Genomic DNA, 16,488 nt, shown 5'->3' with positions numbered 1-16,488 from the left:
TGTTGAACCTATTGATCAATTATGGTTAGCACTCGCTCCCTCCTCCCTCCTGCCCCCCCAACCCCATATCAATTACAGGTAAACTAAGTTAGTTTCTGCTGACATTTACATGTTCAATTGTGAGTTCCCATGACATCACTAAATCATAATATCCAACAAATTCAGCTACTTGGGACATATTTTACAGCAAACTCATTCCCAAAAGCCTGTCAGGAAGCCAGCATCCCATCATGAGATAATCAGTCATTCACTTAACCAATATTGAGACTGTGGCTGCTGTGTGTGTGGTGCCGAGTGCCAAGGATGCAGACAGGGCCTGGCCCTATGAGGAGAAGATAGGCCTATGACTACGGTGCCACCCGCAAGCTGTACACCTCAAGGACAGCCCTGTGCTGTATTTGTGACAGTATCGTTTGCACCTAACAGGAGGCCTAGAACTTGGTGCACAATAAAAATTTGAAAATGAATAATATATAACAAAGATTTGGGAGATCAGGAGGAAGTGGTTAGCTCTGTTAGGGAACTAAAGAAAGCTTTGCAGAAGAGGAGCACGAAGCTGGTCTTTGAAACATAGGAGTCAACAAAGCAGTCCAGGAGGGCAGCAAACAGGCAGGCATGATGTGGCGAGAGGTCAGGCAGAAAGCAAGGCAGGATGAAGAAGGATCTTGAACTCAAGGTTACAGATACTAGGCTCTGTTCATAGATTCTACCATCCAAATGACAAACTCTTCTTAGAATTGGAGCTAAATTGCCTTTTTAGAAGATTATTTTCCTTTTTTGTCCAGTAGTAAAACCATGCTGTTTCCTTTCTCACCTTGACTGCTGGGAAACTCCTCAAGTACTGGGTTCCTTATACTTTTTTGTATCCCTTAACAGTCCTATGTAGGACTTTTCACCTACTAGATCTTATATTAGTTCTGTGTTGCTATAAAACAATATAATGACAAAAGTTGCCACTTAGCCCTAGCCCAGTGGTCGGCAAACTGCGGCTCACGAGCCACATGCAGCTCTTTGGCCCCTTGAGTGTGGCTCTTACACAAAATACCGACTTCTGCGCATGGGCCACAAAGTTTCAATCGCACTGTACATGCGCGCCTGCACGTGGTATTTTATGGAAGAGCCACACTCAAGGGGCCAAAGAGCCGCATGTGGCTCACGAGCCGCAGTTTGCCGACCACTGCCCTAGCCAGTTTGGCTCAGTGGATAGAGTGTCAGCCTGCAGACTGAAGAGTCCCTGGTTCTATTTTGGTCAAGGGCACATGCCTGGGTTGTAGGCTTGATCCCCAGTGGAGGGTGTGCTGGAGGAAGCCGATCAATGATTCTCTCTCATCATTGATGTTTCTATTTCTCCCTCTCCCTTCCTCTCTGAAATCAATTAAAAAAAAAAAAAAGTCGCAGCTTAAAGCAGTACACATTTATTATATCACAGTTTCTCACAGAAGTCTGGACATCCTGGACTGGGACTTCTGCAGGGCTGCCATCAAGGTATTGGCTAGGGCTGAGGTCTCATCTGAGGCTTGACTGGGGAGGAATCTGCTTGCAAGCTCATGAGGTGGTTGGCAGAATTCAGTTTCTTGGGGGCATCAGGGAGAGGCCTCAATTTCTTGTTCCCTCTGTAGGCAGCCCCAACGTCACAGCTTGCTCTGTAAAGAAGGTGGTTCCAATTTTATGTAACATTATCATATACACATAATCACATCCATCCCACCACCTTTGCCCTATAATAAGCCCCACCTACACAGATCTCACCCACACTCGGGGGTGGGGGTTACACAGGGCATGAAGACCAGAAGGAAGGATCATGGACCACCTCAGAGTCTGTTGCCACAAGTCCTTGTCAGATATTAACCGTTAAGTGAACTACTCCTTTTGGCAACTGAAGGTATCACTTCCATAGACACACATATTCTCTGCTGAGGAAGAAAGTGAACTGTCTCCCTGCTAAGAATGCTCACCACCCCCGCCTCTATCTACTACAGTGCTGGGCATGGGTGTGCAGGTTATAAATATGGAACAAAGAAATGTTTTAGGATTCATATCACTGCTGGAAGGACCTGGAGTTTTCTACCATCAGGGTGATTATCTGATTGCCATAAATTTCTCAATTGATATGTGCAATTTAAAAAAACCCATAAAACAGTTATAACAGTCACAAAGTGAGAACAAGTTCAGACATCACCATTATGAATGGGCTCTTTCCTAGAAAAATGTCTCCTAGCCCCTAGCAGCTACTGTTTCCTCCACTTCACAGATGAGCTATGTACATGAATACCATTTCCCAATTCTGCTATCGCAAAATTTCACTAGCACAGGATAAGTGCATGGACGACAGAGCCGGGTGGCCTGGGCTGACATCAAACTTCACTTACTACGTGACTTTGGACAAATTACCTAACTTCCCATAATGATAGCAAATGCTTTGCTACTTGCTATGTGTAGGCTCTTTACGTATATTAAATTCATATAAATTCATATAACTCATATAACCACCCTGGGAGGTAGGCACCATTAGTATCCCTACCATTATTCTCACCTCAGTTAGGTGAGAAAACTGAGGGATAAGAGTTAAGGCCTGGGTTTACTATTCTTAGCCTGAGCAAGAACAGGGAGAATGAAGGGTAAGTGGTGGACAAGACAACCTTGAACAAAGGAACAGCAAGCAGGATGCTAGTGCCAGCAGATTCTAACTACTGTCCCCACTGCTGTCCCTGGCCAGGGAGGACAAGTAGAACCTGTGTGGGTTACCATTTGAACCTCGTGTACGGACTAAGATCTCGTGCTGAGATCTTAAACATGACTTGCATCCCTGTGCAGGGTACGAGGACAAAAACTAAGCCAGAACGCCATCATCTGGGAAGCTGAATTGCGTTTTGCTTAAAGCTAGCCTCACCTCAGTGAAAGTTCCTCTATTCCAGGGGCTGGTGCCCAGCCACCGGCTCCGTTTCAGCTTCTGCAACTTTCCACCAACTTCACAAGGGCAAAGGGCATCTGCGTTAGCCTGTGAGCAAGAAGCCCAGCTGTGTGGAACCAAGGCTTCCTCATGCTCCGATGGCTGGGAGGGAGGGGGCCTTAACACTGGGAGGAAGCAGATAGAGCTGACAAAGATGCAACTGGAGGAGAGGCCCTTTCAGAGAAGTCAGGCTCCCCCATTACTGCTGAGGAAACAAGAGAATGCACCAGGGAGGGGGTTAGATGCTGGCAGGGAGACAGCGCTGAGCCTCCCTGGATCTGGGTGTCCCTTACTCTGCATTTTCCTCCCACACGCACCTTCTATCTCCTCTGTCTGAGGAGAGCCCCAAGAGATTCCAAAACCCCACAGAACCAGACGTCCTCTTAACCCAGGACCCCTTCCTCTGCACATTCTTCCCTTCACCCCTGTACCTCAGCTGAAGGCCACCCTGCCTGTCTGGCTTCTCTGGAAGGGCTTAGCAAGCCTCACTCAGAAGCAAACACAGCGTTTCTTACACTTTTCCCGCCAACATGGCTGGGTAATAGCTGGGAGGCTTCCCCGGTGGCCGAGACACCCACAAACTGAACGCACCTCTGCGCCGACAGGACCCAGCTTGCCGCGGTCACACAGTCCCCATTCCTGCCCTCACTCCCTGGGACATTCCAGCGCCCCTTGCATCTCCCCATCGCCCCTTTTCTGCCTGCCTATCTCCCTTTTCTTCCTGATGGCTGGGAGGGGGTTCTCGGTGCTCCGGGGCTTACTGCCCTCGAGTGTGCCCATTTTCCCGTGGGGGCGGGCGCGGCGAGCGCGCGGTGGGCTGGGGGTGATCTCCCCGCTTGCCGGGCCGTGTGCGCGCGCTCGTGGGTTCCCCTCCAGGTATGTTTGGGGACCACCAAACATACCGCCCGGACTGCACCCCAACCCCTTGGGGAAAACGTGAGGCCCTTCCACAACCTGGAGGCATTGGCGGCCCGGCTCCGCACCCGCCTGATCCCCGTCCCCCAACTTGCAGCCCTGGAGGGGCTCGGGGCGCCAAGCGCGGAGGCGTGCGGGCCAGGAGACTGTCAGCTTTGCGCGCACACGTGGGGCTTAGGGACCCGGAGGGACGGAGCGAGCAGGGCATCTGGAGAGGGCACAGCTCCCCGCAGGTGATCTCGGGGTCTTGCCGGGGTCGCCGCCCGAGCCCGGGCGCAGGAGGCCGGGGTCTGAGTCGGGAAGTGAGGGAGGCGGCACCGCCATGCTCCAGTTGAGCCCTGGAAAAACCCCGGCGCGCGGCGGGGGAGGCGGGCCGCTGCCGGGGACCAAGGGAACAAAGGCGGCCCGCGGCCGGATGCAGTCATGGAAAAACCCATCAGGGCGCCGGGGCGGGGGCGGCAGGGGAGGGGCGGCGGGCGCCCAGCAGCCCGGCCGCCCTCACCAACCGCCCGGGCGGGGCCGCTCTCGGCCCCTGCCCCAGAGCGCTCCTCGGGGGCGGAGCGGGAGGCTCGGGAAAACGGAATATGCCGGCGGGAGGGCTGGGCTGGGGACCGAGAGCCAGGGCCCCAGGCTCCGGATGCTGTGGGCCAGCCTGCCCGCCGTGCACACGCTGTACGCCGGCCCATGAGGGGAGGGTGGCCACACACGGGACACACGCGGCGCTGCACACGGCCACTTGGCCGTAGCGGCAGCCGGTGGTGACCGGCCAGTAGGGGGCGCGCACAGACCCAAGCAATGGCGCGGACGTGTGTTCCGCGGCGCACACTCTCCTGCACACACATGATTGCTCACACGCACGTGCTCCCAGACACGCGAGCCTCCCGCAGCTCCCAGGGCAGAGAGAAGGAAAGGGTCCCACCGAGTGGGGCCGAAATAGATACTCGCTAGGGCCTCCCTCGGAACCTCAGAAGCTGCGGCGGGGCCTTAGAAGAAGTCGCAGTTAGGGTCCTTCACCCTGGACCCCATTTTTACAGGGATGGGGATTGGGCCTCCTAAAGCCGCTGTGCCCGGGTCCCGCCCCAGGGCTGGAGTTAACGTCCCCTGCAAGACGCTGCCCGCCCCGTCCTAGTCTCGTGAACCTGCCTGGAGATGCGAAAGCAGCACGCTGTGTTTTATTCTGTAGAAAGGGAACGTCTTGGTGCAATGGACCCAGTGACTCCTGAGGCCTTTCCAGTTCTGATTTAGGAGGAAAGAACCGGACCCAGAGACCATAAAAGGAGTTGGTGGGAGATGAGAAAAAACCTCCGGTGCCTGGTTTGAACTCAGCCACAGGCTCTTCCTGGTTCAAATATCCCTTTGTTTATTTGTGCTGCTGCCTGCTGTTGGGTGTCAGGGGAGGCAAAGCCTGAACCAGTGGGGCCCCTGGGGTGGGGAAGGGATGTAGAATAGGACAGAGTTTGGGGGCCTAGAGCCAGCCTCTGGGAGCAGAGGAGACCCCAGGCTCTCTGAGTTGGGGTGGCAGGTAGGGGTTCCTGAAGGCCAGAGGGCAATGAAGCAGGAAACCATGACTTCAAAAAGGTTCAAGTTCAAGAAGTCACCACCTTTATGGGGCCTGGCTGTTGGAGCTGTGAGAACACAGTTGTGGTTGAGGTTCTGGCCACCACTTAGAATACAGGATCAACATAGTAGGGACACCAGTGAGACGACAGGGTCAAATGAACTGACATCAGCTTGTGGTCCCTTGGGGAACTGAGGTTGTAATCACATGACCTGGCCCTGCCTCCCTTAGCTTCCTGGTTTGGGGGAACCTTGGGCCTCAAGTTCCTCATCTGTAAAATGGATATAAGAGCTCCTCCTCCGCAGGGGTATTTTGGGAATTGAAAATGGATATAAGTCCCCCTTCTATCCCACCTTCTCAAAGTCCCTGGTCACTAGGGCTCCTTCCAAGTCCGTCTCCTGTGAGCAGGTGGGGTCCAGTGGGATGAAAGCTGGGGAGCAGCGCCCCCTTGTGGATATCAGGAGGCCCGGGTCAATTGAGGAAGACACGTATGGGCTAACCTGGTTAGTGCCTAATGGCGTCTGACAAGTTGGAACCTCCGCAGTGGTTCTCAACTTTCTGGCCCTTTAAATACAGTTCCTCATGTTGTGATCCAACCATAAAATTATTTTCGTTGCTACTTCATAACTGTAATGTTGCTACTGCTATGAATCGTAATGTAAATATCTGATATGCAGGATGGTCTTAGGCGACCCCTGTGGATAGGGTCCTTCAACCACCAAAGGGGTCCCGACCCACAGGTTGAGAACCGCTGATCCAGGGGCTGGTCCTGGTGCTCCACTCAGGGAGACCTTTCCTCTGACTCAGTTACCCCCTCGAACAAGCAGAGAGCAGGCTGCTTCCCCACAGCAGCCTCTCCTCTCACAACCCAGCTTCTCCAGCTTTAAAAGGTTTCTCTCAATTCTGCCCCCGGAGGAATCCACGCACTTGGCATTTACACTGTGCTTTATAGCTTACAAGCACGTTGACACAGTGCTTGTCCCTGAGGCGTACTGTTTCTGGGTGGTGATGTCGCTAGATGGATAGAGACCGTGGTTTACAGCATGGCTCCAGCACAGTTTGGAGCCTGCTTCCTCCATCCAGCTTCGTAACCAGGGCAACATTCAAAATACTGAATAACCAGAGGACTGGCAGCGACCAATCAGAACAGACCTTACCGCAAACACCAGGAAGGGGGGGGGGGGGCAAATGCTTGTGTAGCTATGGAATATTCTGGAATAACCCCAACCTCACTGGGCCTCAGTTTCTTCATCTGCAATTTGGGCACGGTGACTGTAATAGTACCGCTTTTTAGGGCTGTGGTGAAGACTAAATTAGCTAATGCATGTAAAAGATTGAGAAACCATAAAAAAACACCTAATAAGAGTTAGCTTTATTACCTGTCCTGTGTCCTCTCAACTCAGTGACTCAGGGTGATTGCTACTTTTTAGGGAGACTCCTCAAGTAAGTCCACTCTGTGTGCTTGGGCTCACCTCCTGGCTCACCTCCTGCCTGCCACTCCTGCTTGTCTGGCTCTCTAGTTATTCTGCTTTCTAGAAGTGCTCAAACTTTACCATTCATCTGAATTTCTGAGGGACCTTGTTAAATTTCAGTTTCTGATTGAGTAGATCTGAGTGGGGCCTGGGATTCTACATTTCCTACAAGCTCCCAGGTGATGCTGATGCTGGTCTGAGAAGCAAGACTCCCAAAGAGTATTGCAGAAACAGAATTGTCAGATAATTGATCTGTAAACATTTATTGAGGACCTACGCAGCGCAAAGAGCAAAACATTCTGAAGGATGGCTTCCAACCTCAAGCAGCAGGGTCATTGCACAAACACAGGTTAAAACTAAAAATCAGGCCAAGGGGCAAACGTGCCAGACAGTAGGTGGTGAATCCATTCTCTGCCCAGTAGCCAAAGTGATGCTCTAAACAAGTAAAGATTTCATAACTGCCCTGCTAACAGCTGTCCCCTGGCTCCCATCTCACTCAGAATAAGAGGCGAATTCTCCTGGATTCTTCAGGCCCTGAATCATCTTGTCTTACTTCTGACCTCATCTCCCGTCACTCAGCTTCATTCTAGACTCACCTTTTGTTTCCTTGAACCCAATACCCACTTCTTCCTGAGATCCTTTGAATTTGCCTGGTTAATGCTTGTCCTTCAAACTGGTGAGCACCTGGCCTCTTATTCAGCCTCTAATTGCTTCCCAGAAAGACCTTCATTGACCTAAAGGAAGAATGGTCTAAAGAAGTTGCCCCCAGTCCAGGTCAGATATTCTCTATTGTATCGTTGTTTTAAAAAAAGAAATTCAATGTTATGGCGTTATATTGTTGGTTGTTTTTTTAAAAAATATATTTTTTGACTTCAGAGAGGAATGGTGAGGGAGGGAGAGATAGAAACATCAATGATAAGAGAGAATCATTGAAGAAAGAGAAGAAGAAAAAATGATCATTGATTGGCCGCCTCCTGCACGCCCCCTACTGGGGATCGAGCCCTCAACCCAGGCATGTGCCCTTGGCTGGGATTGAACCCAGGACCCTTCAGTCTGCAGACTGATGTGTTATCCACTGAGCCAAACCAGCTAGGACTGTTGGTTGCTTTTTTTTTTTTTTTTTAATGTTTTTATTGCTTTTAGAGAGAGAAAGGGAGAGGGAAAGAGAGATAGAAACGTTGAGTGGCTGCCTTCTGCATGTCCCCTACTGAGATGAAGCCCCAAACCCAGGCATGTGCCCCTACCCGGAGACCTCTTGCTGCCTTGGGATGGTGTATTTTTTTGGGGGGGGGGGGGGGGGGAATGGTGTGTTTTTAAAAAAAATAGCCCTAGCTGGTTTGGCTCAGTGGCTAGAGCAGGGGTGGGCAAACTTTTTGACTCGAGGGCCACAATGGGTTCTTAAACTGGACCGGAGGACCGGAACAAAAGCATGGATGGAGTGTTTGTGTGAACTAATATAAATTCAAAGTAAACATCATTACATAAAAGGGTATGGTCTTTTTTTTTTTTTTAGTTTTATTCATTTGAAACGGGCCGGATCCGGCCCGTGGGCCGTAGTTTGCCCACGGCTGGGCTAGAGTATCAGCCTGTGGACTGAAGGGTCCCGGGTTTGATTCCAGTCAAGGACACATGCCCAGTTGAGGGCTCAGTTCCCAGTAGGGGGTGAGCAGGAGGCAGGTGATCAATGATTCTCTCTCATCATTGATGTTTCTCTCTCTCCCTCTCCTTTCCTCTCTGAAATCAATAAAAATATATTTAAAAATATCTCCCAGGATATTTTTTCCATTGATTCTTAGAAAGAGGTGGAACAGAGGGAGGGGGGGAGGAAGAGGGGGAGAGAGAGAGAGAGAGAGAGAGAGAGAGACAGACAGACATGATGTGAGAGGGACATATCCATTGGTTGCTTCCCGAATTCGCCCAGCCCCAGTCAGGGATGGAACCTGCAAACCAGGTATGTGCCTTGGACCAGGAATCGAATTATGACCCTTTGGTTTGAGGGCATGAGCCACATTGGTCAGGGCTTGACTTTGTTCTTATATGTTTCAGTGTTGGTCAGTGCCAGATTCTCATCAATCAGCTGCTGTGCTTCATATTTCCTCCTCTTATGTAGACAGCCATCATATATTTTACTCAAGAGCAAGTGTTCTTCTGCTGAATAGAGAACCAAATATCCAACATTTGCATTTCTGGAAGGGTACTGTGATTTTGGTTCTTTGATGGTGGTTTAAATATATTTTTATTGATTTCAGAGAGGAAAGGAGAGGGAGAGAGAGAAACATCAATGATGAGAGAGAATCATTGATCACCTGCCTCCTGCTCACCCCCTACTGGGAACTGAGCCCTCAACTGGGCATGTGTCCTTGACTAGAATCAAACCCGGGACCCTTCAGTCCACAGGCTGATACTCTAGCCCAGCTGTGGGCAAAGAACCCCCCCAGTGGTGTCTGGTGGGCCTCTCAGAGGACACCCTCCCCCCCATGCCCTGAGTGTGTTGAATGGTTAGGAATTGGCCAGCAGCAGCGTGGGGGAGAGACCAACAGATGGATCCTGAGGGGGGGTGGGGGGGCAGGTGGACTGTGCCCAGGAAGGAGGCTTGCTTAGTGTATAGGATTCACCAGCTGGGTTGGTTTCATGCATGCAACCTGGGCAGTGGCATAGAGCCCCATGATTGGCTTCATGCTTTGCTGTCATTTTCTTGACATTCTTAATACATTTTGAGCAAGGTGCCTTATATTTTCACTTTGCACTGGGCCCCACAAATTAGGTAGCTGGTTCTGCTCACTAGCTCTGGTTCCTGGCCCAGGGTTAGTTCCCCAGGATCATCTAGGAGAGACTGGGGAACCTTGGAGGAACCTGGGTGTATCCTTGAACAGGTTCTGCATGTGAAACAGGGATCACGGAGCCTGCTTCACCCAGAGGGATGGAGGTTTTTCCCAACTATGAGTCAGGCGAAGGAGCTGCACTGCCAGGAGAAAGCCAGCTCTAGGCCTCTCTTTCAAAGCGGCCACATGTCTCCTGTCCTCAGCCCATGGTCAGCTGTCAGACTGTTGACAAGAGATGCTAGGGTTCATGGGTTGGGGCAGATGCCTCCCTGAGGCAGGATAGGCAGAGCATGCCCTGGCTTCTGGGCAGGCACCTAGCTGGTCTGGATGCCAATACCGGCTGGTTCTCTGAGGCCTGGGCCCAGATCTCTGTGTCTCAGAGTCTGGCCTGCCCGGCCCATTGGACCGGGGGGAAGTGGTGGCAGCTCCTCTGAAGCAGATTGTGAGAGGCTTGGATGTTGCTCCGTCGCTGCTACAGGTGCCATTAGGAGGGAGGACCCAGTTAGCACCCTGAGTCCTGAGGGACGCCCAGGTGGGGCTGGGCCAGCTCTCAGGCCCAAATTTAGGTCACTGCTTTGCCTTTGCATACCCGATTGTCTTTCTAATCCTGTTTCGTCTTGTCCCTCACCTTCTTCCACTCTGGGTTTGAGCCTTATCCTCTTTTTCTGTGACTGATGCCACTTGCCTCCGTTTACCCATGTACTTGTCACTTTTACTCTCTTGCAGTTCACCTTCAGTGGGCAGGGCTGGGGCCTGTTTCCTACATTGTCCCTCTGTCATTTTTTACCCCCCTGGGTCATTTTCGAACAAGGAGCTTCTCATTTTATTTTTGCATTGTGGTCCCCAAATTATGGAGCTGATCTGCTGACCGGGGCACGAAGGACAGGTACAGAGGTGCTAAAGATCAGAATCTGACAAGGGGTTCTCAGCGCTGGAGTCATATGGCAATTCTGAAAGGGTAGCCAATCCCATGGGAAGGCCGGGCTGAGTACCTACTGTGTGCCAGTGAGGGTTCGGGGCGGGTTGCTGCAAACCCCTTTTTTCAAGGGGTTTACCCAGGAGAGCGTTATAAGCAGGACAAAGCCTGGCCATCCAGGGGCCTCCCAGGATCGGAGGGAAAACCGCGGCGGCAGGGAGCGGAGGAGGGGCGCTTCGGGTCGCGCTCAGACCCCGCCCCGCCCGGGTCGCCGGCCTCGGGAGCTGAAAGGGCCTCTGTGTTCTGTCCTCTGCCTGCCCGCGGGCCAGGAGCGCATTTCCTCAGCTGCGCCAGACCCCGGAGGCTCCGCAGCCCCTCTGGGGACAGACACAAATAGTTCCCGGCCCAGCTGCCGGGCCAGTTACCTTGGGAACCAAACTCAATTGCCTGACGTCACCGGGCCGTTGCGTAGCAACCGGCACAGACTCTCCCACCCGCTCTCCCCGCCCGCGGGCTGAGGTCGGGGGACCTGGAGACTGCGGGGCGAGCGGTGATGCCCCAGCCGTAGCCCTGCCGCGCCGCCCTCGCCGCCCCTCGCCCGCGGGCCGCGCCCTTGCCCCGCGCTCGAGCTGCCGCCCGGGTCCCAGAGGGGCTCCACCCTGCGACGGAAGGAAACCCCAGCGGAGGACACGCGCCACCAGGCCTCGGGCGGGTGGGCAAGGGCCGGAGGTGGTCCCAGGGCGGCCTGCAACCAGCCGGGATTTCTCTCCCAGAGAGAGGCCTTTGTTCGCTGTCACCCTCTGACTGTCCTGCTTTCCGTCCCAGTCTAGTTTCTCGCCAGGCCCCAACCTGGACTCCTGCTCCAGTAGCAAGGAGCAGAGGCAGTATGGGGTGTTTTCGTTCCCCCTCAGTCGCCTCGGAAATCTGCCGCCTGGACACTGCCTTGGAGGTGGAGAGGCTGGGCTCTGCTCATGCCACTCTGCCCCCATCCCTGGAGCCCTTCTTCACTCCTGTGCCTTCCCCTGGCCTCTGTGCTGGGACATCCGCATCCCAGGGTTGTGGTCTTATAATCGGACCACCAAGGGGTCGGGTCTCCCTGTCACTACTTGAGCCAATTAAACAGACAGGGTTGAATCATAGATGAGCGTTTATTGCAATAATGCTGGCAGTATGGGAGAGCAGCAGATCACCCATAAAAATCTGCTCTGCACCCCACCATAAGCCAGCTGCTGACTATATTGGGTAGAAGGACAAAGATTACGTGGGGAAGTAGGAATTACAGGCATGGGAAAGTAGGCTCGGGATAATTATTACAGGTTAAAAGTCATGCGGGCTGGGGGGGCATTGTAATCTGGGCACCCTGGGACCAGATTACAGACAGGTAATAAGGGCTGGGGGTTGTAGAGTGGGTGCCTCCTGGATTAGATTGTTTCAGCCACAAGGTTGTAAATCTTTCCATAATGATAGGAAGTTCTCGGGACAGGAGGATGGACTGCATTCCAGTGTTAGCTCCCATGTTCCAGGGGGTACGACTCTCAGCGAGGTTAGAATGTGCTTCCTCTAATCAGAACAGAACCATCATGGTTAACAGAGCATGGTTAATATTTCTTGAAATTGTAGCTGGTCCCCAATATTCTATTTCTGTGCCTAACGGTCTTGGGAGCCAGCTGTGGTCCTGGGAGTGGAGAGGGCGGGGCCTGCCTGACCACCTCCCCATGTTTCTGGAATAAGTGGGCCTTGTTATTAGGTTACTCCATCTCCTGCCCAGCTCTGTTTCTCACCATTGCTGAATCCCAGAGCCCAGGCTGGGAGACAGGGCCCAGAATTTCATGCTGGGGCCGGGAGTAATCTGCCACTGTGCCCTGCCCTGCCTCAACTTACCCAACTCTGACAAGGGTAATAACGACCACCACCTCTTGCTAAGAGGACCCTGCTTGTCCAAGTTCACTGTGGTGAAGGCCATCTGTGGGAGGTGATTTTCTTCATCAAAGGCTCCATTTTAACAAGTACTAATAAAATACAGGTGGTCAGAAATGAAACCAGGTGTTTTAGGTGAATCCTATTTCCTCATTGGTTAATATTTAAAATTCAGAGGAATTTTTTAATCCACAGAGTTAGGGGAATACACCTAAGAATGCCTCAGATCTTTCTAAAGCACATGGTTAGAGGAAAGTGACCCAGACCGGGCCAACCAGATCCTTCCACTTGGCATTTATCAGACTGGAGCAGGGAAACAGGTTTTTCTTCTTAGTGCTGGAAATGTGAGCATGTGGGCCTGGAGCCTCCAGGAGCCATGTTCCCTGCAAGCAGCAGAAACCTGGAGGAGAATGCTAAACAAACCCAAAAAGGCTCTGGAGCAGTGGTTCTCAACCTTGGCTGCACGTTAGAATCACCTGGGAATCTTTTTAAAATCCTGATTTCTGGGCCTCATCCTCCGGAAATTCTGTTTCTTTGTTACTAATGTTGTGGCCCCACCCTATAACAAAGAAACAGAATTTCCTGCATTCTTCTCCTCTGGATTGGTTGGAGCGGATAATTCTCTAGATGACCGATTGTCTGCATCCTGGATGTCAGGTGGTCTGGATATGTGAACATTCTTCCTCCGTCCTTCAGGGGTAATCAGAGGGTTATCTGGAGGTCTGATGTATATCGAGGCATTGGCGCAGGACTGGAAAGTTCAAAAATTTAAGTTCCCAGGCTAGTTAAAGCAAGAATAGAATCATTTCCTCAGGCTTCAACCTACTTCATTTTAGTAACTGAGCAACTTGACTATGGTGACTCCATTATATTTCTTCGCTCTATTTCTCAAGAGGCAGAGTTGCCATGGTAGGTAGTGGGCGCAAGCAATGGAGACAGTCCTTGCAGCTTGGAGTCCCTGACATGGGGCATCTCCAGAGCCAGGATCTTCCTAGCCCTTCTCTGCCCAGCCCATCAATCTATTAGTGCCCGTGTAAGTTAGTTCATGTTGCGTTTCTGTCAGTTCCAATTAAGAGATTTCCACAATGCAGAACACCCCAAGGAAGAAAAAAAAGCACACACCTGTCATTTGTCACATGCCACCTGTTAAATGTTGGTTTCTTTTTAGTATGCATTATTGATCACAGCATCCCTGTGAGGGAAGTGGGAGACCTATTTTATAGATGAAGAAACTGAGGTAAGACAGTAAGGCCCTCATCTAGGACCACAGTGTCCACTTGAGGAGGACTCAATAGGATGGGCCAGTGGAGGTTCAATGGATACTGCCCGTCCAGAGACCCCTCAGCCAAGCCCTACCCTTTACAGTCTCTGCAAGGCTAGGCCCTTCCTGGAGGACCCTGAGCCTGCTGTGCTCTGAGTTTGGAGCACTGTTATGCAAACTATGCCATGGTGTTGGGCTCTGGCAGCAACTCCAGTTGGAGGGTCTGTGCCCTTCTGCCCATCTGGCTTTGTTCCTCAGAGATTCTGAACACGTTTTCAACCTGAGTCAATCAGTTCAACTGATGGCATCTCAGGTTTATTCTGAACCTCGGTGATGTAACAAATATATATTGGTTTCTGCCCCCTTGGTTCCTGGCACAGTTTCTAAAACCCTTGGAATTTCCTGAGTGGTAGGAATGACTCTTGGAATATGGGGGCTGCTCGCCAGAGGAACCAGTCTTGAGATTAGAGAGTTGGAACTTTTAGTCCCGTTCTATCTCCCCACCCCTACCCCCACCCACCCCGCTCCCACACACACACCTCTGGGGAGAGGAGGCTGGAGATTGAGTTAATCACGGCTGGCCAGTGCTTTGCTTTAATCAATCATGCCTGCATAATGAAACTTCCATAACAACCCTAAACCACAAGGCCCAGACTGCGTCTGGGTTGTTGAATGGATCCATCTACCAGGAAGCTGTGGCCCCCCATCTGCATGGAGACAGAAACTGTTGTGCTCTGGACCCTTCTGGACCTTTCCCTATGTACTTTGTGATCTGGCTGCTCATTTATATCCCTTATAATATCCTTTATAATAAACTGGCAATAGTGAGTAATGTGTTTCCCTGAATTCTGTGAGCTGTTATAGCAAATTATCTAACCTGAGGAGGAAGTCAAGGGGATCCCTTATTTTGTAGCCAAGTCAGACAGAAGTGTGGGTAATCTGGGGACCCACCTTTAGTGACGGCATCTTTAGTGATGCAGTCTTGTGGGACTTAACCTGTGGGATCTGTACTGACTTGAGGTGGTTAGTGTCAGAATTGAATTGCAGGATACCCACAGAGAATTGAAGAGTTGCTTGGTGCAGAAAATTCACACATTTAGTATTGGAAGTGTTGTGAGTAAAGAAACAATTTTTATTGAACTCACTTCTCTCTGGATTTTAACCTCAGCCTGGGGCCCTCCTTGGTGCAGGCTAGTGATGCCTTCTCGCCAGCAGAGGGCGTGCTCCCCTCCCTTAGTGGACTCAAAGCTCAAGATCCAGGAGGCCTAAGAAATAGGGCTTTCTCTTAGCCCAGAGAGGGTCAGTTTTGCATTTAAATATTTAAATATGTACGTAAGTTTACCTTTACACTTTATCACATTCCCTGGGGGACTGTCCTTATCTATGATCACTTTCTTTAGGAGACACTTTCCTGGATAGAACCTGTGCCTCAACCAGCCAAACCTATAAACTTGACTGTAGTCATGTGGTGACTAACCAATTAGCTTAGGGGCCATAAACTACACAAGAATATTGTCCTTACAAAACAAGTAAAAACACTGACAGATTTATTTTTATTTTTTTTTTACAATAGTCAAAGTGGCCTCAAATTTCTAACTATTCTTACAAAAATAGGTTCAGAGATTCTTTTTTAAAAATAATCTTCCAACTTAATTTTTTTTTTTCATTGATTTCAGAGAGAAAGGGAGAGGGAAAGAGAGATAGAAACATCAAATGATGAGAGAGACTCATCGATCAGCTGTCTCCTGCACAGCCCCCAACCAGAGGTTGAGCCTGCAACCTGGGCATGTGCCCTGACTGGGAATCGAACTGTGACCTCCTGGTTCATCGGTTGATGCTCAACCACTGAGCCACACTAGTGGGGCCAAACTTTTTTTTAATCCTCATTAAAATCCTCATTTAATCCTCATATGTGTTAGAGAGAGGAAGGTAGGGCAAGAGAGAGAGAAACATTGATGTGAGAAAGAAACATCCATCAGTTGCCTCCCATACATGCCCCGACCAGGAATCAAACCTGAAACCTAGTATGTGCCCTGACTGGGAATTGAACCTGAAACCATTTTGGTCCCTGGAATGATGCTCTAACCAACTAAACTATCTGGCCAGGGCAAAGTTTTCGAACTTTAAACATCACTTGTATTTGTGGATTCCACTCTTCAACACACATCTCAGATGGTGGAAAATAGCAGTCTCTAGTCACAGGTTGGTTTTTCCTGAACACAGGCTCTCAGCCAGAAGAAAGCCGGAGTGTGTGGAGGGGGAGGGAGACGGCCATGCAGACCCACATCACTCCCAACAGCTCCCAGGAGCTGGAGCTGGAGCTGGAGTTGTTCCAAGCTGGCCCAGGACAGTTGGGCCTTACACTCCTGCACAGACCAGTCATTGGATTGGATCACCCAGGAGGGCATGACCTTGGGCCAGGTGGCACTGAAAACTGTCCACTGATAGTGCTCATAGCAGCTCGGGGAACAAGTCCTTCAATGAAGGGGACAATCCACCTGGGTGGAGGCCACAGTGTCCGTACTGCCATCTGCCAGGACTTGTTGGTGCCCTTCCCTTAGCCAAGGCCCTGCTGGGCTCAGATGTTAGGCTACTGTGCCTGCCCTGCTGGCTCTCGGCCCAGCCTAAATGTTTCTTTAAGCAGATCCTCTGCTTACTGGCCAATCTCTCAGTGGCA

At 51.2% G+C, this 16,488-nt stretch overlaps 1 long non-coding RNA gene across 5 annotated transcripts; it reads right to left on the bottom strand.

Moving 5' to 3' along the window:
* Window positions 1-1,392: 1,392 nt before the first annotated feature.
* Window positions 1,393-4,282, bottom strand: LOC118662137. Of its 5 annotated transcripts, none has more exons than XR_004969601.1 (3): window positions 3,853-4,282; window positions 2,891-3,155; window positions 1,393-1,643 (listed from the first exon to the last, which is right to left on the bottom strand). It is a non-coding gene; the product is annotated as an uncharacterized LOC118662137 (long non-coding RNA). The 5 variants fall into 5 exon arrangements; XR_004969598.1 differs by having other exon boundaries at window positions 3,542-4,281; XR_004969599.1 differs by having other exon boundaries at window positions 2,891-3,152; window positions 3,542-4,281.
* Between the last annotated feature and the right edge of the window lie 12,206 nt (window positions 4,283-16,488).

Source organism: Myotis myotis, unplaced genomic scaffold (genome assembly GCF_014108235.1).
Source record: "Myotis myotis isolate mMyoMyo1 unplaced genomic scaffold, mMyoMyo1.p scaffold_m19_p_8, whole genome shotgun sequence".
Classification (NCBI taxonomy): domain Eukaryota; kingdom Metazoa; phylum Chordata; class Mammalia; order Chiroptera; family Vespertilionidae; genus Myotis; species Myotis myotis.
This window is presented reverse-complemented; position numbering and strand designations above follow the sequence as displayed.